This window comes from Oncorhynchus gorbuscha, linkage group LG12, assembly GCF_021184085.1.
Source record: "Oncorhynchus gorbuscha isolate QuinsamMale2020 ecotype Even-year linkage group LG12, OgorEven_v1.0, whole genome shotgun sequence".
Lineage (NCBI taxonomy): Eukaryota > Metazoa > Chordata > Actinopteri > Salmoniformes > Salmonidae > Oncorhynchus > Oncorhynchus gorbuscha.
Window position 1 is genome coordinate 73,703,977 of NC_060184.1, and position 22,546 is coordinate 73,726,522.

General features: G+C 42.5%; 1 protein-coding gene across 8 annotated transcripts in view; it reads left to right on the plus strand.

Annotated features, from left to right (window-relative positions):
* Positions 1–22,546, plus strand: part of LOC123991381 (protein 4.1-like) — a 123,366-nt gene that overhangs the window by 13,113 nt on the left and 87,707 nt on the right. For 5 of the 8 annotated variants that reach the window (XM_046292921.1, XM_046292926.1, XM_046292928.1 and 2 more), the window contains exon 1: positions 19,081–19,209. The exons of 1 other annotated variant lie outside the window; for it this stretch is intronic. The gene's annotated coding sequence lies outside the window, so the exon portion shown is untranslated. Of the gene's footprint in view, positions 1–2,386; positions 2,483–19,080; positions 19,210–19,857; positions 19,986–22,546 lie in introns of those variants that run through there. 2 more of the 8 variants (XM_046292924.1, XM_046292922.1) reach the window with 2 other exon arrangements.

Genomic DNA, 22,546 nt, shown 5'->3' on the forward strand with positions numbered 1-22,546 from the left:
CAGACAGACAGACAGACAGACAGACAGACAGACAGACAGACAGACAGACAGTGTCATCTCTTCTGTACGCACCATGCAGACAGTCAGACAGACAGACAGACAGACAGTGTCATCTCTTCTGTACGCACCATGCAGACAGACAGACAGACAGTGTCATCTCTTCTGTATGCACCATGCAGACAGACAGACAGACACAGACAGACAGACAGACAGACAGACAGACAGACAGACAGACAGACAGACAGACAGACAGACAGACAGACAGTGTCATCTCTTCTGTACGCACCATGCAGACAGTCAGACAGACAGACAGACAGACAGACAGACAGTGTCATCTCTTCTGTATGCACCATGCAGACAGACAGACAGACAGACAGACAGACAGACAGACAGACAGACAGACAGACAGACAGACAGACAGACAGACAGACAGACAGACAGACAGACAGACAGACAGACAGACAGACAGTGTCATCTCTTCTGTACGCACCATGCAGACAGTCAGACAGACAGACAGACAGACAGTGTCATATCTTCTGTACGCACCATGCAGACAGACAGACAGACAGTGTCATCTCTTCTGTATGCACCATGCAGACAGACAGACAGACAGACAGACAGACAGACAGACAGACAGACAGACAGACAGACAGACAGACAGACAGACAGACAGACAGACAGACAGACAGACAGACAGACAGACAGACAGACAGACAGACAGACAGACAGACAGACAGACAGACAGACAGACAGACAGACAGACAGTGTCATCTCTTCTGTAAGCACCATGCAGACAGACAGACAGACAGATTACCGATTACATCACTATCAGCCAGTAGCTATCATCTCTCTCTTTGTTGAATGAAGACACGTGCCTGCTTTGTGCTGGACTCGCCCCACGCTGTGAATAATTGAGGATCTATTTAACCAGTCCTTTCCTCTGCAGTGACATTCAAGCACAAGATAGGTGAAAGTAAATTAGTGATCATTCTCTATATTCCTTTGACTTATCCTGTGTTTTTCAGTCAACATGAAGGAGAGGAGACAAGGAGTGATGCTTTATCAGTCTAACAGTATGTAAATAGCCATGTACAGTCAGTGTAATTACAGTGTAGATATCTGTGAGCTTTGCATTTCTAATGATAGGTTAAACCTTATAGGCTTCAGGGTCTGCAGTATAGCCGAACATGCATGTTACTTAATGGGACATTGAACTTGTGAATTAAGCATGGTGGTGGTGGTGTGTTCTTTGAATGGAGTCCAGTCTCGTGAAGACAGGAGGAGAATTCTAACACACCAGTTCAGCTGCTGGGTCCATAAAGAGGATGGATGGGAGAAGCAGACCAGTCTGTAATGTTGTTTTATGGCCCTGTGGCTTTCCCTTCCCTTCATCTAGCGAATCAATCTGTCACTCCTGATATTACACTTTCTTCCCGATTCTTCATTATTTTTTGTATTAGTTGTGGTTTAAATGCCTGTGGGTTAGATCATGGTGCTGGTAACCAGGCATGTGGGTTAGATCATGGTGCTGGTAACCAGGCATGTGGGTTAGATCATGGTGCTGGTAACCAGGTCTGTGTGTTAGATCATGGTGTTGGTACCCAGGCCTGTGTGTTAGATCATGGTGTTGGTAACCAGGACTGTGGGTTAGATCATGGTGCTGGTAACCAGGCATGTGGGTTAGATTAGGGTGCTGGTAACCAGGCCTGTGGGTTAGATCATGGTGCTGGTAACCAGGCCTGTGGGTTAGATCATGGTGCTGGTAACCAGGCCTGTGGGTTAGATCATGGTGATGGTAACCAGGCCTGTGGGTTAGATCATGGTGCTGGTAATCAGGCCTGTGTGTTCGATCATGGTGCTGGTAACCAGGCCTGTGGGTTAGATCATGGTGCTGGTAACTAGGTCTGTGGGTTAGATCATGGTGCTGGTAACCAGGCCTGTGGGTTAGATCAGAGTACTGGTAACCAGGCCTGTGGGTTAGATCATGGTGCTGGTAACCAGGCCTGTGGGTTAGATGATGGTGCTGGTAACCAGGCCTGTGGGTTAGATCATGGTGCTGGTAACCAGGCATGTGGGTTTGATTCCCTCATGGGCCACAAATAGTTTTTGTCACTGTTTGTGTCAAAAGGTTTTAGTCTAACAAAATGGATCCTAGCCCTCCTGGTTTATCAGACAAATCTTGGTATTCCTGACACACTGATGTGTTTTTCATTTCATTCTTGCATCCATCCTTGACATTAGGGCACAGTAGTGTGCAACAGTAATGCAGGTGACTGTGTTCATTTGAAATGGAACACTAATCTGTTGGTGGCGAGGGATTGGGGGTTTACTACAGTCATCCAGATTAGCTGTAATCCAATGGCTAAATCACAGTTTTGGACAATGTGTGTCTGGATTGGTTCATAGGCTGGACAGATTCTGCAGGGTGTGAAGAGACAGTGTAATCATCAAGGAAAAGGGCAGCTTCTGGGGCAGTTGGGAGGTATTGAATGTTGATTGAATGTTGATAGAATGTTGTTGACAGCTGGAACTGTATCTGTGCTTGGACCACACTAACACGTTGAGGAATTTGAGCCATAATTGATGTATTTTGTTGATAACAGATGATTTGTGTATAGGGCTTTTTTTTGGAGAGGCTAAGTGACGATTACCCGGCCTATACTCTCAGGTAAGAGAAAGTGAAGGAGTTTTAGCCCTGTTATAGGTTGACCCTGGAGAGTTAGCCTTGGGCACCACTTCAGCACAATCTGATTTAGCCTCTCTCCCACAGCCTCTTCACACTATTACATGGCAGTATCCTGCTGGCAGAGAGATGGATACGACCCCATCAGCAATACATCAATAGCATGACATGGAATGCTTACGATATGAAATTCATCTAAGTGTTTTCTAAACGAACATAGTGCCATGCTGACTTGCTCTCAGGAAACAGTCGTACATTTTGTCCGTACAGTCATTATCACGTCTGGTTATATTGCCTGCCAGAACAGCCCGTAATAACAGGATTCAGGGCTCCCTTCATCTTCTCTCTTCCGTTATTTCGCTCGCTCACTTGCTACACACACACACACACACACACACACACACACACACACACACACACACACACACACACACACACACACACACACACACACACACACACACACACACACACACACACACACACACACACACACACACACACACACACACACACACACACACACACACACACTCATCTAAAGTGTGATTGGCGATGTGATTGGTTTCTATTCGACTCGTGGGATACTGACAATGGAATACTGGGCTACTGACACTGGCAAGCTAAAATTATTATGATCGTCTGTGAAGAAACATTTAAATTTGTACTCCATTCAGATCCTTACACTTGAGTACACTCTGTAAGAATTCACTGAGTTTCAAAATGTGGTTGTGCATCAACACTTTTCCCCTTGTTACACTTGTCGTGTCTTTGGCTATGCCGGATTAAGTGATATGACATGCTATTCTATAAAATAATTTATCTGTAATTAATATTACCTGATTGAGCTAATCATGTAAATGTAATTAACTAGAGAGTTGGACACCACAAAATAATATTTATAGAGCTGGTATCTTCCGAATAAACTCTTAAAGACCTAGTAATATTTTACATCAATAGCAGTCAATATTAATCGTCACCTTAATTCAGTCTCATATGAAAGTTGTAAATTCTTGGTTATCTTCACAAACCCTGGCTAACAAGTTGAATCAGCAATACAAAATTGGGTTTCATTATTTATTTACTAAATACCTAACTAATCACACCAAATTGCACATACACATATTTAAATCATAACTTGGTTACAAATGACGTCATAAAGGAAAACGTCCCTAGCGGGCGGAACAGATATGACAGCTGGATACACAAAAGAAAAGGGGCTGGGTTTGAGTGAAAGAGCGGGAAGATTGAGGACCAAAGGAAGAAGCTGTGCTATCGTAAATACAGTATTTTATGCATTCTATATTACCGCCCATTTGGAAAAGGAAAATGCAATAAATATTTACTCTGAGCTACGCTTCAGTAGGTTGGTGGTAGATGGAAGGCCGTGTTGCCAAACCAAGTCCTTTGTCCTTTGAAGAATGTCTCTGGTGGTCAATTGGATACGTTGTAGTAACGTTGTTGTGTGATAGACAGAATACTCTGTCTGTTCCTTCCTAACCCTCGTTTGCAGCTGCTGTTGCTAACTCAACAGCTGGGAGGTGTCACTTCTGTAGTGAATAAGAGTTCAAAGTTCATACCATTCGCAACCAAAGCTCACGCTGATGTTGTAGTTATTATCTGAACCATTCTGACATCGGACCGTCGTCCTCACATCCTCGGAACAGGAGTTTACATTTTCGTCAAGGGCTTATATAGTGGAGGGAGAAAAGGTGTGTGTTTCATAGTTTACAACCTATGTCTCTTCACGTTGGCGGGCCACTGAGTCGGGCATAATTCACTCATGAAAACCCTATTCTCACATTTTAGAAGCTAAAATCACATTTCATCCCATCACGAATAATTTCATATTCAAACATTTAAATTGAACAACAATTCCATGTGAATCCGATAACTTTGATGTGTGGACGTTACACTGTAGAGTTTATGTCATCTTATCATTGATGAGAATAACTCGGATGACAACCGAACTGACATCATAATCATTAAGTACCACTGCATATGTTTAGAATTGCATGAATTTAGTTATACAATTGTAAACCTTCTCTCTGCCCCATGGCAAAATGTGTTGAATTGCATGAATTTAGTTATAAAATTGTTACCCTTCTCTCTGCCCCATGTCAAAATGTGTAGAATTGCATGAATTTAGTTATGAAATTGTTACCCTTCTCTTTGCCACATGACAAAATGTGTTGAATTGTAGAAAACTTGCTTTAAAACTGGAACATTTTCTCTACACTCCAAGACAAAGTGAGTAGAATCGCACAAAATGAAGTCTAAAATGTTTTTAAAAATTCTGCGCTGTCAATAAGGGGCCACTAAAATGTTTTGCTCGCAATGTGGGAGTATGGATGTGGGTACACAGACCCGGGAGCAACTGCAGCCCCTCAGTGATGAATGAAAAATGTTGTGGCCCCCACTCTTATCAAAGTTTACCATCCCTGGTCGATGTGTATAGGGGAGACCTGGGTTGGTTGTCTCACAGTGCTAATTACTTCCAATCTAAATGGAGCTGTGTAATATTTTTAAGGTTAAATTGATGAATTGTTTGAAAGAACTCAATTCATGTGAGCGTGACAAAATATTGAAGTGAGGGGAATGTGTTTTTCAAAGGCAAAAGAATATATATATATTATTGTTACAAAGCAACAGTGCCATACCCATGTTACAAAACAATATATATTGGTATTTTCTTTGTATATGTTTACTTTATGGGAGTATCTATGAACAATTATGTTTGTTGAAAATAGGAAAGGGAGTGCTGTATTTCAAACCTATTTCTGAGTTACTAAGTCAAGCCATGTGGTTACTAGCATCTTCATTAGCATTGGGGGGTGGTTGGGGATGGATGTCACATGGTCTGTCACATGGTCTGTCACATGGTCTGTCACATGGTTGTCACTATCAACTCCATTATAAAACAATGTCAGGTTGGTTGTCACAATCCGACCCATTATAGCCATATTGATCAGGGATATTACTACTGCCAGTATAATACGCTATGCTAATATGCTAATATTATACGCTAATAACGCTAATATGCTATTTAGCTGACACTTTTATCCAAAGCGACTTAGTCATGCTTGTGTACATTTTACATACGGGTGGCACCGGGAATCGAATCCACAGCCCTGGCGGTGTAAGCGCCATGGTCTACCAACTGAGCCATACAGGACCACCGTATACAATAAATCCCAAGAGCTCCCTTCCCAGTAAACACCTTTGGTCAAAGTATCAACATGTGTTTGGACTATATAGTGTGGAGAGCGTTTGCACATTGGGAAGACGTCGCTGAGATATCAGAATGGAATGTTGACGCCTGGCCCGTCGTATATACGATGTAGAACTGTAGAATTTAGAATGTGTGTATTCTACACACATCCGTGAGACATCTTGCCAATTAGCAAACAGTGTCTAAACTGCATCTTCTCATTGCATCGTGTGTACATCCGTTGGCCAGAGGTATCTGTGCTATCTGAGTTTGTTGTCTCTCTCGCACATACACATTTTCTGTCAAACACCCACACATGCTCACACAAATTTCCTTCTGTCACATCACAGTTTAGCTTAATTGAACCATTTTCTACTTTTGTCAACACTGATACTAGAGTTTCACAAAGAGCTTGCCATTGTTCAAATATGAATGGATTATCAGCCTCTACAATAACTTTGATTGCATTGTTATATTGTCTTTGATTACAAGATAATTAGGTCTTTGTGGAGTTCTCAGTCATTCAGTAGATATATTTTTCTGGCTGTTGTGGGCTGAGCATCGTTTCCATTTTGGAGTCTTGTGAAGACTTACTGTGGATTTGAAACAGAATTCTTGATTAGATGTTATTAGTGTAGAATGTGGAGCACATCTCTGTTCTTACTGAAGATTGCCTCATACAGTATGTTTGGTACATTGCTGCATGTAGTCCGACAGTACAATTCCGATGTTACATGGTAACAGTACAATACCCATGTTACATAGCAACAGTACCATACCCATGTTACATAGCAACATTACCATACCCATGTTACATAGAAACAGTACCATACCCATGTTACATAGCAACAGTACCATACCCATGTTACATAGCAACAGTACCATACCCATGTTACATAGCAACAGCACCATACCCATGTTACAAAGCAACAGCACCATACCCATGTTACAAAGCAACAGTACCATACCCATGTTACAAAGCAACAGTACCATACCCATGTTACAAAGCAACAGTACCATACCCATGTTACAAAGCAACAGTACCATACCCATGTTACAAAGCAACAGTACCATACCCATGTTACATAGAAACAGTACCATACCCATGTTACATAGCAACAGTGCCATACCCATGTTACATAGCAACAGTGCCATACCCATGTTACAAAGCAACAGTGCCATACCCATGTTACATAGCAACAGTGCCATACCCATGTTACATAGCAACAGTACCATACCCATGTTACATAGCAACAGTACCATACCCATGTTACATAGAAACAGTACCATACCCATGTTACATAGAAACAGTACCATACCCATGTTACATAGAAACAGTACCATACCCATGTTACATAGAAACAGTACCATACCCATGTTACAAAGCAACAGTGCCATACCCATGTTACAAAGCAACAGCGCCATACCCATGTTACATAGCAACAGCACCATACCCATGTTACAAAGCAACAGCACCATACCCATGTTACAAAGCAACAGCACCATACCCATGTTACAAAGCAACAGCACCATACCCATGTTACAAAGCAACAGTACCATACCCATGTTACAAAGCAACAGTACCATACCCATGTTACATAGCAACAGTGCCATACCCATGTTACAAAGCAACAGTGCCATACCCATGTTACATAGCAACAGTGCCATACCCATGTTACATAGCAACAGTACCATACCCATGTTACATAGCAACAGTACCATACCCATGTTACATAGAAACAGTACCATACCCATGTTACATAGAAACAGTACCATACCCATGTTACATAGAAACAGTACCATACCCATGTTACATAGAAACAGTACCATACCCATGTTACAAAGCAACAGTGCCATACCCATGTTACAAAGCAACAGCGCCATACCCATGTTACATAGCAACAGCACCATACCCATGTTACAAAGCAACAGCACCATACCCATGTTACAAAGCAACAGCACCATACCCATGTTACAAAGCAACAGCACCATACCCATGTTACAAAGCAACAGTACCATACCCATGTTACAAAGCAACAGTACCATACCCATGTTACATAGCAACAGTACCATATCCATGTTACAAAGCAACAGTACCATATCCATGTTACAAAGCAACAGTACCATATCCATGTTACAAAGCAACAGTACCATATCCATGTTACAAAGCAACAGTACCATACCCATGTTACAAAGCAACAGTACCATACCCATGTTACATAGCAACAGTAGCATACCCATGTTACATAGCAACAGTAGCATACCCATGTTACATAGCAACAGTAGCATACCCATGTTACATAGCAACAGTAGCATACCCATGTTACATAGCAACAGTAGCATACCCATGTTACATAGCAACAGTAGCATACCCATGTTACATAGCAACAGTAGCATACCCATGTTTACAGTAGCAACCCATGTTACATAGCAACAGTAGCATACCCATGTTACATAGCAACAGTAGCATACCCATGTTACATAGCAACAGTAGCATACCCATGTTACAAAGCAACAGTAGCATACCCATGTTACAAAGCAACAGTACCATACCCATGTTACAAAGCAACAGTACCATACCCATGTTACATAGCAACAGTACCATACCCATGTTACAAAGCAACAGTACCATACCCATGTTACATAGCAACAGTACCAGACCCATGTTACATAGCAACAGTATCATATCTATGTTACATAGCAACAGTACCATACCCATGTTACATAGCAACAAGGGAAGGAAGATGGCGTAATAGTTGCTCTCTGAAAATGAGGGAAAATTGTACAGCATCACTCTCATTCATTACAACCCTGCTACAGTATCGTTTTGCTTTCCTGAAAGACTTGCAGTTGAAACATGGCATCATGGAATTTTCCATGGATTAGCCACTTATGGCAGACAAAATGTAGGCGTATCCACTGTAACACTAACAGGGAATTCTTGAATTGCGGTGATAAATGCTGTCCCTTGACTTTGGCACCAAATAAAAACAGTGTTTAATGACAGAAACATAATAAATGTTCCTTTTTATTTAACTGTTATTTAATAAGAAAACATACAGTACCAGTCAAAAGTTTGGACACACCTACTCATTCAAAGGTTTTTCTTTATTTGGACTATTTTCTACATTGTAGAATAATAGTGAAGACATCAAAACTATGAAATAACACATATGGAATCATGTATTGACCAAAAACGTGTTCAAAAAATCCAAATATATTTTATATTTGCGATTCTTCAAAGTAGCCACCCTTTGCCTTGATGACAGCTTTGCACATTCTTGGCATTCTCTCAGCCAGCTCTACCTGGAATGCTTTTCCAACAGTCTTGAAGGAGTTCCCACATATGCTGAGCACTTGTTGGCTGCTTTTCCTTCACTCTGCGGTCCAACTCATCCCAAACCATCTCAATTGGGTTGAGGTCGGGTGATTATGGAGGCCAGGTCATCTGATACAGCACTCCATCACTGTCTTTGGTCAGATAGCCCTTACACAGCCTGGAGGTGTGTTGGGTCATTGTCCTGTTGACAAACAAATGATAGTCCCACTAAGCGCAAACCAGATGGGATGGTATATCGCTGCAGAAGGCTGTGCTAGACATGCTAGCTAGTTAAGTGTGCCTTGAATACTAAATAAATCACTGTCAGTGTCACCAGCAAAGCACCACCACACCATCACACCTCCTCCTCCATGCTTCACGGTGGGAACCACACATGCAGAGATCATCCGTTCACCTACTCTGCGTCAAACAAGACACAGCGGTTGGAACCAAAAATCTCAAATTTGGACTCATCAGACCAAAGGACAGATTTCCACCGGTCTAATGTCCATTGCTCGTGTTTCTTGGCCCAAGCAAGTCTCTTCTTATTATTAGTTGTGGTTTCTTTGCAGCAATTCAACCATGAAGGCCTGATTCACACAGTCTCCTCTGAACAGTTGATGTTGAGATGTGTCTGTTACTTAAACTCTGTGGAGCATTTATTTGGGCTGCAATTTCTGAGGCTGGTAACTCTAATGAACTTATCCTCTGCAGCAGAGGTAACTCTGGGTCTTCCTTTCCTGTGGCAGTCCTCATGAGAGCCAGTTTTTCATCATAGCACTTCATGTTTTTTGCGACTGCACTTGAAGAAACTTTCAGAGTTCTTGACATTTTCCAGATTGACTGACCTTCATTTCTTAAAGTAATGATTGACTGTCATTTCTCTTTGCTTATTTGAGCTGTTTTCTGTTTTTGCCATAATATGGACTTGGTCTTTTCCCAAATAGGGCTATCTTCTGTATACCACCTAGAGGTTGTCGATATGAACAAAAATTCATATCACAATATTTTCCACTGTCCGGACGATAACAATATAATATCTCGATATAATGTTAAAAAAAGTTTTAAAAAATGATGATATTGCTTTAATCTTGTAGAAACAGAAAGGGGGCATTGCACATTTATATATATATATATATTTAGTTCTGTGTAAAACCTGTGCAAACTTGAAACATTAACAAAGGTATACGAGTTAAATAAATATGCAGTAAAATTTAATACAAAAATATTTAAAGTACACATTGCCCTTAGTGCTAAATGCTCTCAGAGGGCCAACTTGTTTGACCGAAAGTCGGCAGTGGGAGAGAATGCAGTGTTACGGATTTCGTTGGCAACTCTGTCCCGTCATTCTGTGTAGAGTTCTGGCTGAATTATTTATGGCTCGCCATCTCGTATCTTGGGTCTGGAGTTCGAATCAACTTTCTGAAACCGACTTTCTCCACAATTTGAATTGGTTCCATGTCTTTCGCTATGTGAGACGTAACTGCACTCATTATCTAATTCCACTTGTTGCTCTTCTTGTCATAGGGAGTACCACTAACGAATGATGCCTTGCGTGATAGCTGAGTGAGGGTCTGTAGAAGATGTCTTGGGAACTTGCTCCGGGGGTTTATTGCACGCATTCTGGTAGATTCTTCATATTCGTGCACATGCAAGGTTTTCAGGTGGTGAAAAATATTGTTGGTGTTTCCACCTTTGGCATCTACACGACTTACACAGTATTGTTTTTTGGTCGAGATCGAATATCGTAAAGCCAAACCAGTTACAAACGACAGAGATTCATGATTCCAAAAGGTTCTACAGCTGCAACATCGAGAGTTGCATCACTGCCTGGTATGGCAACTCCTCAGCGTGCGACCGCAAGGCACTACAGAGGGTAGTACGCATGGCCCAGTACATCACTGGGGCTAAGCTGCCTGCCATCCAGGACCTCTATACCAGGCGGTGTCAGAGGAAAGCCCTAGAAATTGTCAAAGACTCCAGCCACCCCTGTCATAGACTGTTCTCTCTGCTACCGCATGGCAAGCGGTACGGGAGCACCAAGTCTAGGACCAAAAGCTTCTCAACAGCTTTTATCCCCAAGCATAAGACTCAAATGGCTACCCGGACTATACATTGTGTCCACACCCCAAACCCCTCCACACCCCTTTTACGTTGCTGCTACTCTCTGTTTATCATCTGTGCATAGTCACTTTAACTGATCCTACATGTACATATTACCTCAAATAGCCCGACTAACCAGTGCACCCGCACATTGACTCTGTACCACCTGTTTATAGCGACTGTTTTTTGTTGTTTGTTTAAAGAAAATGTCTTTCTATTGTTTACCTTAATACCTATTTTTTACTTTAAAACTGCACTGTTTGTTAAGGGCTTGTAAGTAAGCATTTCACTGTATTCAACGCACGTGACAAATAAACTTTGATTTGATTTACTGTTACTTAGGGTTGCACTATCAGTAGCTAGATAGCTTGCTTTGGCTATCGTTAGCTAGTTAGCTATTGGCTGTGAACAAGGGGATTGTTTGAAAGAGAATTTCACATCGACTACAACGAGAGATGGTACTCCCTTATTTCTGCTTATCGTCACCAACTAGTTAACTAGTTAACGAACTAACCACTATCTGTTAACTAATGTTTACCCTCTACAGTATATGGTTAATTTTCAGAATGAGAGAATATGGTGAAAATGAGGCGTTGCTTGTTAAACAAGTGGATTCAGGGTTAAAGTGTAGCTGGAGCTGGGCCTGGCTTACTGTAAGCTGGATGCTATTCACTATAGAGGTGAAAGGAACACCACACACTTCCCCTCTTTCCCACTTTTGCTGGCACATTGTAGAACAGATGTCCACAGGAAGAAAGTGTACAATGTAATAATGCCAATAATGTGCAGTGTAGCCCAAAGATATTGTTTTTGTTGTGTTGAACTTGACAGTAACACGTGTGTGTGTGTGTGTGTGTGTGTGTGTGTGTGTGTGTGTGTGTGTGTGTGTGTGTGTGTGTGTGTGTGTGTGTGTGTGTGTGTGTGTGTGTGTGTGTGTGTGTGTGTGTGTGTGTGTGTGTGTGTGTGTGTGTGTGTGTGTGTGTGTGTGTGTGTGTGTGTGTGTGTGTGTGTGAGGGGAATTGTAATTTGTTTTACTCGGTGAACGTTATTTTTTCACACATGTAGCCTTGTGCACTTGATCGATGTCTACTATAGTGGCCACTATAATAGAGCAAAAATAGAACGCCTGTTTGTTTCATTCTACTTTAAGATGTTTTGTGTGGTCACAAGCGTTCTATTATAAAGGCTGTCATGGCTAACTGAAATATTAATATTAATATTGTTTTTTTCTCAAGACTTGAGTGTCATTTGCAGTAAAGTCTAGGCAACAAATAACATTGGATTGCTTTCTTTAGGTTCACATGAAGCACTTTTTTATTTTACACACAGACTGATCATGTAGATCATATTCTTTGTTGTTGCATTTCCCCCTAGCAGGTTTTTTGCATGTTTCAGTGCCAAAAACAATAAGTGTCACCTTTTTGTGCCCTCATCAGTTTGCATCCCTGTATCATACTGTGGGGATATCTTTCAGCTGCAGGGACTGGGAGACTAGTCAGGATCGAGGGAAAGATGAATGGAGTAAAGTACACAGAGATCCTTGATGAAAACCTGCGCCAGAGCGCTCAGGACCTCAGACTGGGGTGAGTCTTCCAACAAGACAACAACCCTAAGCACACAGCCAAGACAACGCAGGAGTGGCTTCGGGACAAGTCTCTGAATATCCTTGAGTGGCTCAGCCAGAGCCCGGATTTGAACCCAATCTAACATCTCTGGAGAGACCTGAAAATAGCTGTGCAGTGACGCTCCCCTTCCAACCAAGACAGAGCTTGAGAGGATCTGCAGAGAAGAATGAAGAGAAGAAACTCTCCAAATACAGGTGGGCCAAGTTTGTAGCATCATACCCAAGAAGACTTGAGGCTGTGATCACTGCCAAAGGTGCTTCAACAAAGTACTGAGTAATGTGTCTGAATATGTATGTAAATGTGACATTTTTTACATTTTATTTTTTTATACATTTGCAAAAATAAATTTAAAACAGTTTTTTTACTTTGTCGTTATGGTGTATTGTGTGTAGATTGATGAGGGAGAAAAACTATGTAATCCATTTTAGAATAAGGCTGTAACGTAACAAAATGTGGGAGGGGTCTGTGAACTTTCTGAGTGCACTGTACATTTTAAATAAATAGTTATAGATTTGTATACATTTTTTCCAAAATGCCAATGTCATCCAAGAACGGCCTTAACACAATAAAGGGCTTTGCATGGTCGGCTTCAGCTCAGACTAGACACGTTTTAGAAGACCGTTTGTTTTCTGTCTTTGAAAACTATTAAAAAGCTAATTCAATGTTCTTATCTCTGCCACTGCTTCTCCTCCACCTTCTGACTCTCCACCTTCTCACTTACCTTGTATTTTGACAGGTATTTCTTGAAGCATACTTAGTCATTAAGTTCCTGATTAAACCGTGATTGACTTGCCCCTCACGACATGCAGTCAAGTGTTTAATGAATCCCCCTCGGCTTGCCTATTTTTCACCCGATAATTAGGTGTCTATTGTAATGAGCCATACCGTTGCGACGAAGAGCGACAGGAGCCCATCAAAATGACACCCGAAACACTGGAGTTGACTGGCGTTTCCTTGGTGACCCGGGACGTGTTTATTTGGCACCAAATGGAGAGAGAAATTTGACTGAAACAGGTAGGGACTACCTGGACTTGTTCAGTAAGGAATATGCATCTTTGTTTTCCGTTGCTAAATGTTTTAACACCACAGGGTTTTACAGGGTGTTGCAGTGTATTGCAGGGTGTTGCAGGGTGTTACAGGGTTTTGCAGGGTTTTACAGCGTGTTGCAGGGTGTTACAGGGTGCTGAGGGTATTACAGGGTGTTGCAGTACAGAAACAGGGTTTTAGAGGATGTTGGAGGATGTTGCAAGGTGTTGGAGGGTGTTACAGTACAGCAACAGGGTGTTGCAGTACAGCAACGGGGTATTACAGGGTGTTGCAGTACAGAAACAGGGTGTTACAGGATGTTGGAGGATGTTGCAAGGTGTTGGAGGGTGATTCAGGGTGTTACAGTACAGCAACAGGGTGTTAGAGGGTGTTACAGGTTGTTACAGGGTGGTAGAGGGTGTTTCAGGTTGTTACAGGGAGTTACAGCGTGTTACAGTACAGCAACAGGGTGTTTCAGGGTGTTACAGGGTGTTTCAGGTTGTTGCAGTACAGCAACAGGGTGTTAGAGGGTGTTTCAGGTTGTTGCAGTACAGTAACAGGGTGGTAGAGGGTGTTTCAGGGTGTTACAGTACAGTAACAGGGTGTTAGAGGGTGTTTCAGGTTGTTACAGTACAGCAACAGGGTGTTAGAGGGTGTTTCAGGTTGTTACAGTACAGCAACAGGGTGTTACAGGTTGTTACAGTACAGCAACAGGGTGTTACAGGGTGTTTCAGGTTGTTACAGTACAGCAACAGGGTGTTACAGGGTGTTAGAGGGTGTTTCAGGTTGTTACAGTACAGCAACAGGGTGTTACAGGGTGTTTCAGGTTGTTACAGTACAGCAACAGGGTGTTACAGGGTGTTAGAGGGTGTTTCAGGTTGTTACAGTACAGCAACAGGGTGTTTCAGGGTGTTAGAGGGTGTTTCAGGGTGTTACAGTACAGCAACAGGGTGTTACAGGGTATTTCAGGTTGTTAGAGGGTGTTTTGGGGTGCTTCAGGTTGTTACAGTACAGCAACAGGGTGTTACAGGATGTTAGTGTGTTACAAGGTGTTGCAGTACAGCAACAGGGTATTGCCAAGTTTTGCAGAGTATTAGTGAGGTCGGGTACTGATGTCGGGCGATTAGGCCGATGGGGTTGAGGTCAGGGCTCTGTGCAAGTCAGTGAAGTTCTTCCACATTAATCTCAACAAACCATTTCTGTATGGACCTCGCTTTGTGCATGGGGACATTGTCATGCTGAAACAGGAAAGGGCCTTTCCCAAACTGTTGCAACAAAGTTGGAAGCAAAGAATCGTCTAAAAAGCCATTGTATGCTGTAGCGTTAAGATTTCCCTTCACTGGAACTAAGGGGCCTGAACCATGAAAAACAGCCCCAGATCATTATTCCTCCTTCACCAAACTTTACAGTTGGCACGATTCATTCGAGTATGTAGCGTTCTCCTGGCATCCGCCAAACACAAATTTGTCCGTTATTCACTCCAGAGAATGCGCTTCGCTCCAATGATGGCGAGTTTACCACCATACCAGCCGACGCTTGGCATTGAGCATGGTATTCTTAGACTTGTGTGTGGCTGCTCGGCCATGGAAACCCATTTCATAAAGCTGCCGAAGAACAGTTCTTGTGCTGACGATGCTTCCAGAGGCAGTTTGGAACTCGGTAATAAGTGTTGCAACCGAGGACAGACGATTTTTACGCGCTACGCAATTCAGCACTCTGCGGTCCCGTTCTGTGAGCTTGTTGCACCTACCGCTGAGCCGTTGTTGGTCCTAGACGTTTCCACTTCACAGTAACAGCACTTATAGTTGACCGGGGCAGCTCTATCAGGGCAGCAATTTGATGAATTGACTTGTTGGAAAGGTGGCATCCTATGACGGTGCCATGTTGAAAGTCACTGAGCTCTTCAGTTAGGCCATTCTACTGCCAATATTTGTCTATGGAGATTGCATGGCTGTGTGCTCAATTTCATACCCCTGTCAGCGACGGGTGTGGCTTAAATAGACAAATCCACTCATTTGAAGGGGTGTTCACATACTGCTGTATATATAGTGTAGCTAGTGCTACTTTATGGCATCATTCTCACTTGCAGGAACCTGGCTCACCGTTCAGACCTCGGCTGCCAGCTGGAGGAGTTAGGTTGGCCTTCACAGAAATGCATCAACCACTAAATGAGGATTGGAGTCGGCACCGCTCAGGCAACCCTTCACATTTTCTGAAGGGTCTGAGTCAGATTGCTCAATCTCTGGGAACCTTCCAACCCATTTCCTTCTCATCCCACCTATCTGAAATGTGTTTTTTTGACGTCCCCCCAGGGTGGTTGGGGGGGGGGTGTATGAGGACAGTCAACACTCAGCCCACTCTCTCTTCTTTGAACTGATGGAACTTGTGTAGATGAGATGACAGTCAGAAGTCAGACCCTGGGAAAGCTAGTAATTCAATTTCAGATAGATCATACTGGATCAGCAGGCCGTGAATAGGTGTTAATTTATCAATATATGCCTTGTGCTTTTGGGACAGTGTCCTGGGTGGTCAATGATATATTTATATAACGTTTTCACTTGGAAATCAGCAAGTCAGATATTTCTAAGGGAATGTAGTTTTAGGATGTTTGTGTACTGTTATTCATCTTTTAATTCAGGGTTAGCTTTTCAACTATCTACTACAGATGTAGGAACTTAATTTGAGTCCGTTTGCTACAGCAGGAAAGTAATCCTGCAGCAACAGAAAATGTGACTTATGTGGATTATAATGAATGGCCATTTTTGTAGGCGTTGATACACACCACTGGAGGCTAGTGAGGGGAGGACGGCTCATAATAACGGCCAGAATGGAGCAAATGGAAGGGCTCATTACCACGAGCCTGTCCTCTCCAATTAAGGGAGCCACCAACGTCCTGTGATATACACTATATATATATATATAAAAGTACACTACCTGACACAAAGTATGTGGACACCTGCTCGTCGAACATCTCATTCCAAATCATGGGCATTAATATGGAGTTGGACCCCCTTGGCTGGGGGGGCCTCCACAGCCTCCACTCTTCTGGGAAGGCTTTCCACTAGATGTTGGAACATTGCTTCAATTCAGCCACAAGAGCATTAGTGAGGTCAGGCACTGATGTTGGGCGATGAGGCCTGGCACTCGGCGGTGTGGACTGTCAGCAACGGGTGTGGCTGAAATAGCCGAATCCACTCATTCGAAGGGGTGTCCACATACTTTTATATATTTACATTTACATTTAAGTCATTTAGCAGACGCTCTTATCCAGAGCGACTTACAAGAAGTATATAATGCATGTGGACATTCCGTCAAATGTGTGTATTCAGCTATTTCAGCCACACCTGTTGCTGACAGGTGTATAAAATCGAACACACAGCCATGCAATTTGGCTATACTTTTGGTCATCTAGTGTATTTTTCTAAAGGGAAAATGAAGTCTGAAATTTCAAAGCGGAAATGACACAATTCAGAAGCATTTTTAAACCTCAAATACACTTCAAGTTTTTAATTTCCAACAGTTCATAAAAGTTCTGCAACAGGGTGATCAAATTAAGATTTTACACATGTAATATGCCTGTCATACAAATTATTTTATTAAATTATAACTGTTTAGCATATTTTAGCATAAAAGGGGAGGTTCATCGTCGTTTGATCTGGTAATATGACCGTAAATGTTTCTAAATTTAATCATGTTTGCTGGCTTCATAATTCCACCTCTAATCTAAGCAATATGCACACACAATATTGTTATGAATCTTAATTTTGAGGAGTCTAAACTGATTTATAATTTGATGGTTTTGTGGTCGTTAACAGCACCAGACCATATCAGCTAATGCACTCAGGTCTGCAGAGCATTATAATTGTATTTTCAGGGGAATTTTCATATAAATGAATATCGCAAATAGAATCAAGACAATCTGTCTGATTAGAAATGGCCCCAGATGGCCCCCTCAAGGTCATTATCAGACTGAACTGAAGGTCAGGATTCGGGGTTGTCTTTTGCACAATAACAGTAGACAGACATTATGTTATGCATTTGGTGTGCTGTGTATGGTTTCAGGTAGTAGTTATGAGTTGTGTTATAGACTATTTAAGCTGTGATGTCGTTCTATGCATCTTAGATAGACGGTAGCTCAGACCTTAAAAGATTGTCATCCCATTAGCTTGTTTTTTTCATGTTAGCTAAATTTTGTTCCTCAACTTTTTATGTCACAAGCCACCACTTTAACAAGTGCTTCCTGAGAGTCAGATAGAAGTGCTTTACAGCTATAGCAAGTTGTTTACCAAAACTTCAAGGATGCATATGTTGTTCAGAAAAGCTCAAACTTGGGAGCACCCATGGCATCACCCGATGCCCAGCTGTTATTTGAGGTGTGGCACTATGCAACATATAGGACCACCCGACCAAATAGCTCATAATCATGTTACGATCCCAAACTCTGATGTAGTGGAATATCAATGTTGTAACTAAACCTTAAATCAACACCTAGCAACCTCGTCAAGAAGGCCGGACCTCTTGGCGTAACCGTTAAGGTGTTGGCTTGACAGTCGCTCAAGCTGGGTTTGAGACCAGGTCAGGGCTAACTCCCGAATTGGCTACAATGGTATTAGAAGCGGGATGGTGCATGTGAGGCCATCGGGGAGGTGTGTATGCATGAGAGAAGTGTGGGGAAACGCTCTCCTGAGGGAAGGGGTTAATGTAGCAACCTTAATCCAACAACGAGCAGCTTTGTTAAGAAGTTTGGACCTCTTGGTATAATGGTTAAGGTGTTGGTTTGACAGGTTTTGGATCTGGGTTCAAGTCCTGGTATTCACTACAATATGTAATTAAATTGAAGCATTTTTTTTTCATTTAGATTTATATAATAGATAATAGTAATCTAAAAAGTATTACAGAAGTTTGAATAAGTAGTCTGTGTTCCCCAAGGTCCGTTTCCAATGGGTGATAGCTCCTGTTTCTTTTATTAGGACCTCTCAATTGGAGGAGTGATATTTTGCGCACATATAATAGTATAAACCTTCACCCGGTATTATCCATCTGTGGGTGGGTCGTGTTTTGTCATAAGGTGGGCATCCTTGGCTATCCCAGAATTCCGTTTTTCCCGGTGTAGAGTGGAGCAAGCTATTTTGGCTGCTGCATGCAGTGACAGGATGACATAGGGGAGACTTTACCGGTCTGCAGCTAAAGCGTGGAGGAACAGCACCTTAGACCAGAGATTTTGGAGGACACAGGATACCCGGTAAAACGCTACTAACTCCATCTTTCAGAAAGGAGAGTCATGTGTTGAATTCAATAGTCGCAAAATAATTGTGGAAAGAGAGAAAATAGTTTCGTTATCGAGGTTTTCATCTGAAAATGTGACGTGCCGGCGTCGCATCATTTACAGTAGGTGACGAAGCGGATTCCTTGCACCAACAAATACTGCTCAGGTGTAGAGCAACATTAACCTTTAAGACGAATAGAAATGTACATCTTTATTTAGTCTTTGTGTCCAGTGTCCCACATTGTACTTTGAGAAACCATGAATAGGCTGCTGTGTAGCCTAGTGTATGTGTTTAATTTTACTCGGGATACTGTATATTGTCCATGTGATCAAAACGCCCGATGCCTACTGCCTAGTAGCGACTGGTTCAAAAGTGTCTAGGCCAAATAATACAATAACGCACGGATTCTTGCGCATCAGACAAAAAGTTGTCGGTTATATTCTGTTTGGAGAGTTGTGCACTTTTGTGTGCTCTTTACTATTACGTCTAGCGGTTTTGTTACTGGTAGACTAGACTATGTCACTGGCGTATAACAGTTATGACTTGCAATCGTGAAGTTCCGGTCTCGGTTTTCGGGATGTGCTTCTGCAATGCGGTGGGTGTGGCCTGGCTGTTCGGTAGATGGAGAACGGAGATGAGAGGAGAGAGGAGAAGAGCCTATGTGGACGCTTTGCCCTGGTTTACCCGTCTGATGGGGCGTTTTTCAGCCCACGTCATGGTTAGAGAGTGAGAGCAGATGCTACAGTCACAGGTGATGGTGCATTGTGCAAAATGAGTCAGAAAATCTAGGTGTAGTTGTCCATTGTTTACTATTTTTGGATGTGTTTTGTTTTGGTCTCATCTTTCATTATGGGGCACCACAAAGGGGTTAAAATAAGCATGTGCTTGTGTGTGTAAATGTATAATAAACCATTGGTCAGATTTGTTTTATCATCACCTGATTTATGATGTAGAAAATACAAATTGCACCACAAGAACATGATAAATTGCACCACATTGACATGAATGTTATGATACTGCCTGCACCACTCTGCTTGAAATGAGATGGATGTTATGATACTGCCTGCACCACTCTGCTTGAAATGAGATGCATGTTATGATACTGCCTGCACCACTCTGCTTGAAATGAGATGCATGTTATGATACTGCCTGCACCACTCTGCTTGAAATGAGATGGATGTTATGATACTGCCTGCACCACTCTGCTTGAAATGAGATGGATGTTATGATACTGCCTGCACCACTCTGCTTGAAATGAGATGGATGTTATGATACTGCCTGCACCACTCTGCTTGAAATGAGATGGATGTTATGATACTGCCTGCACCACTCTGCTTGAAATGAGATGGATGTTATGATACTGCCTGCACCACTCTGCTTGAAATGAGATGCATGTTATGATACTGCCTGCACCACTCTGCTTGAAATGAGATGGATGTTATGATACTGCCTGCACCACTCTGCTTGAAATGAGATGGATGTTATGATACTGCCTGCACCACTCTGCTTGAAATGAGATGGATGTTATGATACTGCCTGCACCACTCTGCTTGAAATGAGATGGATGTTATGATAATGCCTGCACCACTCTGCTTGAAATGAGATGCATGTTATGATACTGCCTGCACCACTCTGCTTGAAATGTTTAAAGTCACAGGGCAACTGGAACCTTCATTATTTTCATAGCCTATTTGAAGAGGTAGGCCATCCAACGTGTGCCCATACCGATACTTACTCTTAACGATTAGCGGACATGGACGTAAGGTCCACAGAATAGTGATTGTCATGGCTTCCCTTACATTAGCCGCATGGTAGGGTTGTGTTGTTGTTCCAGTGACACCTCTTCAGAAGGTGACTCACTCAAAGCCTGTTGATGTCAAACAGAGAGACAATAAACAAACTGGCACAGATTTCTGTTGTGCTTTTCACTAATACCTGCCCAATATCCTTTATCTTGGCCAGAGCTCAGCCGACCATTGGTCAATATTAGCGAAATAGCTTTCATTTTAACATAGCAAAATGTTCAACGGTTATAAGATTTTGGATAGTAGAAAGTGGCATGGCAGTGCACTTTTAAACCTTGTATAGATGTCTTCAGTCTAGGAGCAGTGGATCTGTACAATTTTCCTTGTGGATGTGTCGTATCCCCGTGTCCCATGACTTTGATGGATGACTTAAAGTGCTTTTATGCTGACTACGGACTACTGCAACAATACTGCTACTGTGCTGAGGTGGAAGGTTACATGGGAGAATGTCACATACACAATCTCCTATCATAACCAAAAGGTTTATAGTGTGTTATATTCAGGCTATTATTGTAGGGGGACCAGTGGACCTGGCATCCAAATGATAATGCTTGGTCTGGATTTGTCAGTCTGTGGACCCTTGTATACATCTCGTACGTTTTCCCATCCTGGATGTTTCCCTGTGTCTTGGAAAGCGTTGTGTGATGGTGAACAGTTGGTAATCAGCCATGTGTCCTTGCTGAGAAGAGTTAATTGGCTTCGGTCTCCTGTGTCTAGTGTTTCAATCACTGGGATGTAGGCCACAGTGGCACAAGTCACAGAGTAGCAGCCTTCTTTTAGGCTACAGTGGAACAAGTCACAGAGTAGCAGCCTTCCTTTAGGCTACAGTGGAACAAGTCACAGAGTAGCAGCCTTCTTTTAGGCTACAGTGGAACAAGTCACAGAGTAGCAGCCTTCTTTTAGGCTACTGTGGAACAAGTCACAGAGTAGCAGCCTTCTTTTAGGCTACAGTGGAACAAGTCACAGAGTAGCAGCCTTCTTTTAGGTTACTGTGGAACAAGTCACAGAGTAGCAGCCTTCTTTTAGGCTACTGTGGAACAAGTCACAGAGTAGCAGCCTTCTTTTAAGCTACTGTGGAACAAGTCACAGAGTAGCAGCCTTCTTTTAGGCTACTGTGGAACAAGTCACAGAGTAGCAGCCTTCTTTTAGGCTACAGTGGAACAAGTCACAGAGTAGCAGCCTTCGTTTAGGCTACTGTGGAACAAGTCACAGAGTAGCAGCCTTCTTTTAGGCTACAGTGGAACAAGTCACAGAGTAGCAGCCTTCTTTTAGGCTACAGTGGAACAAGTCACAGAGTAGCAGCCTTCTCAGAGCAAAGCAGGAAGAAAGTGAAGCTACTGGGGCATTTCTGTCAATGGCAGGATAAAGGCGTTCGGTTGTGCACCCTTATCTCATCCAAGAGAGTGCACAGTACTTTTAGGCTGCCGCTATGCAGTGTAAGTACACAATTACTGCATGGAGACTAATTTATACGATCAGATATGCTTTATGTAATTTATGCTTAGCA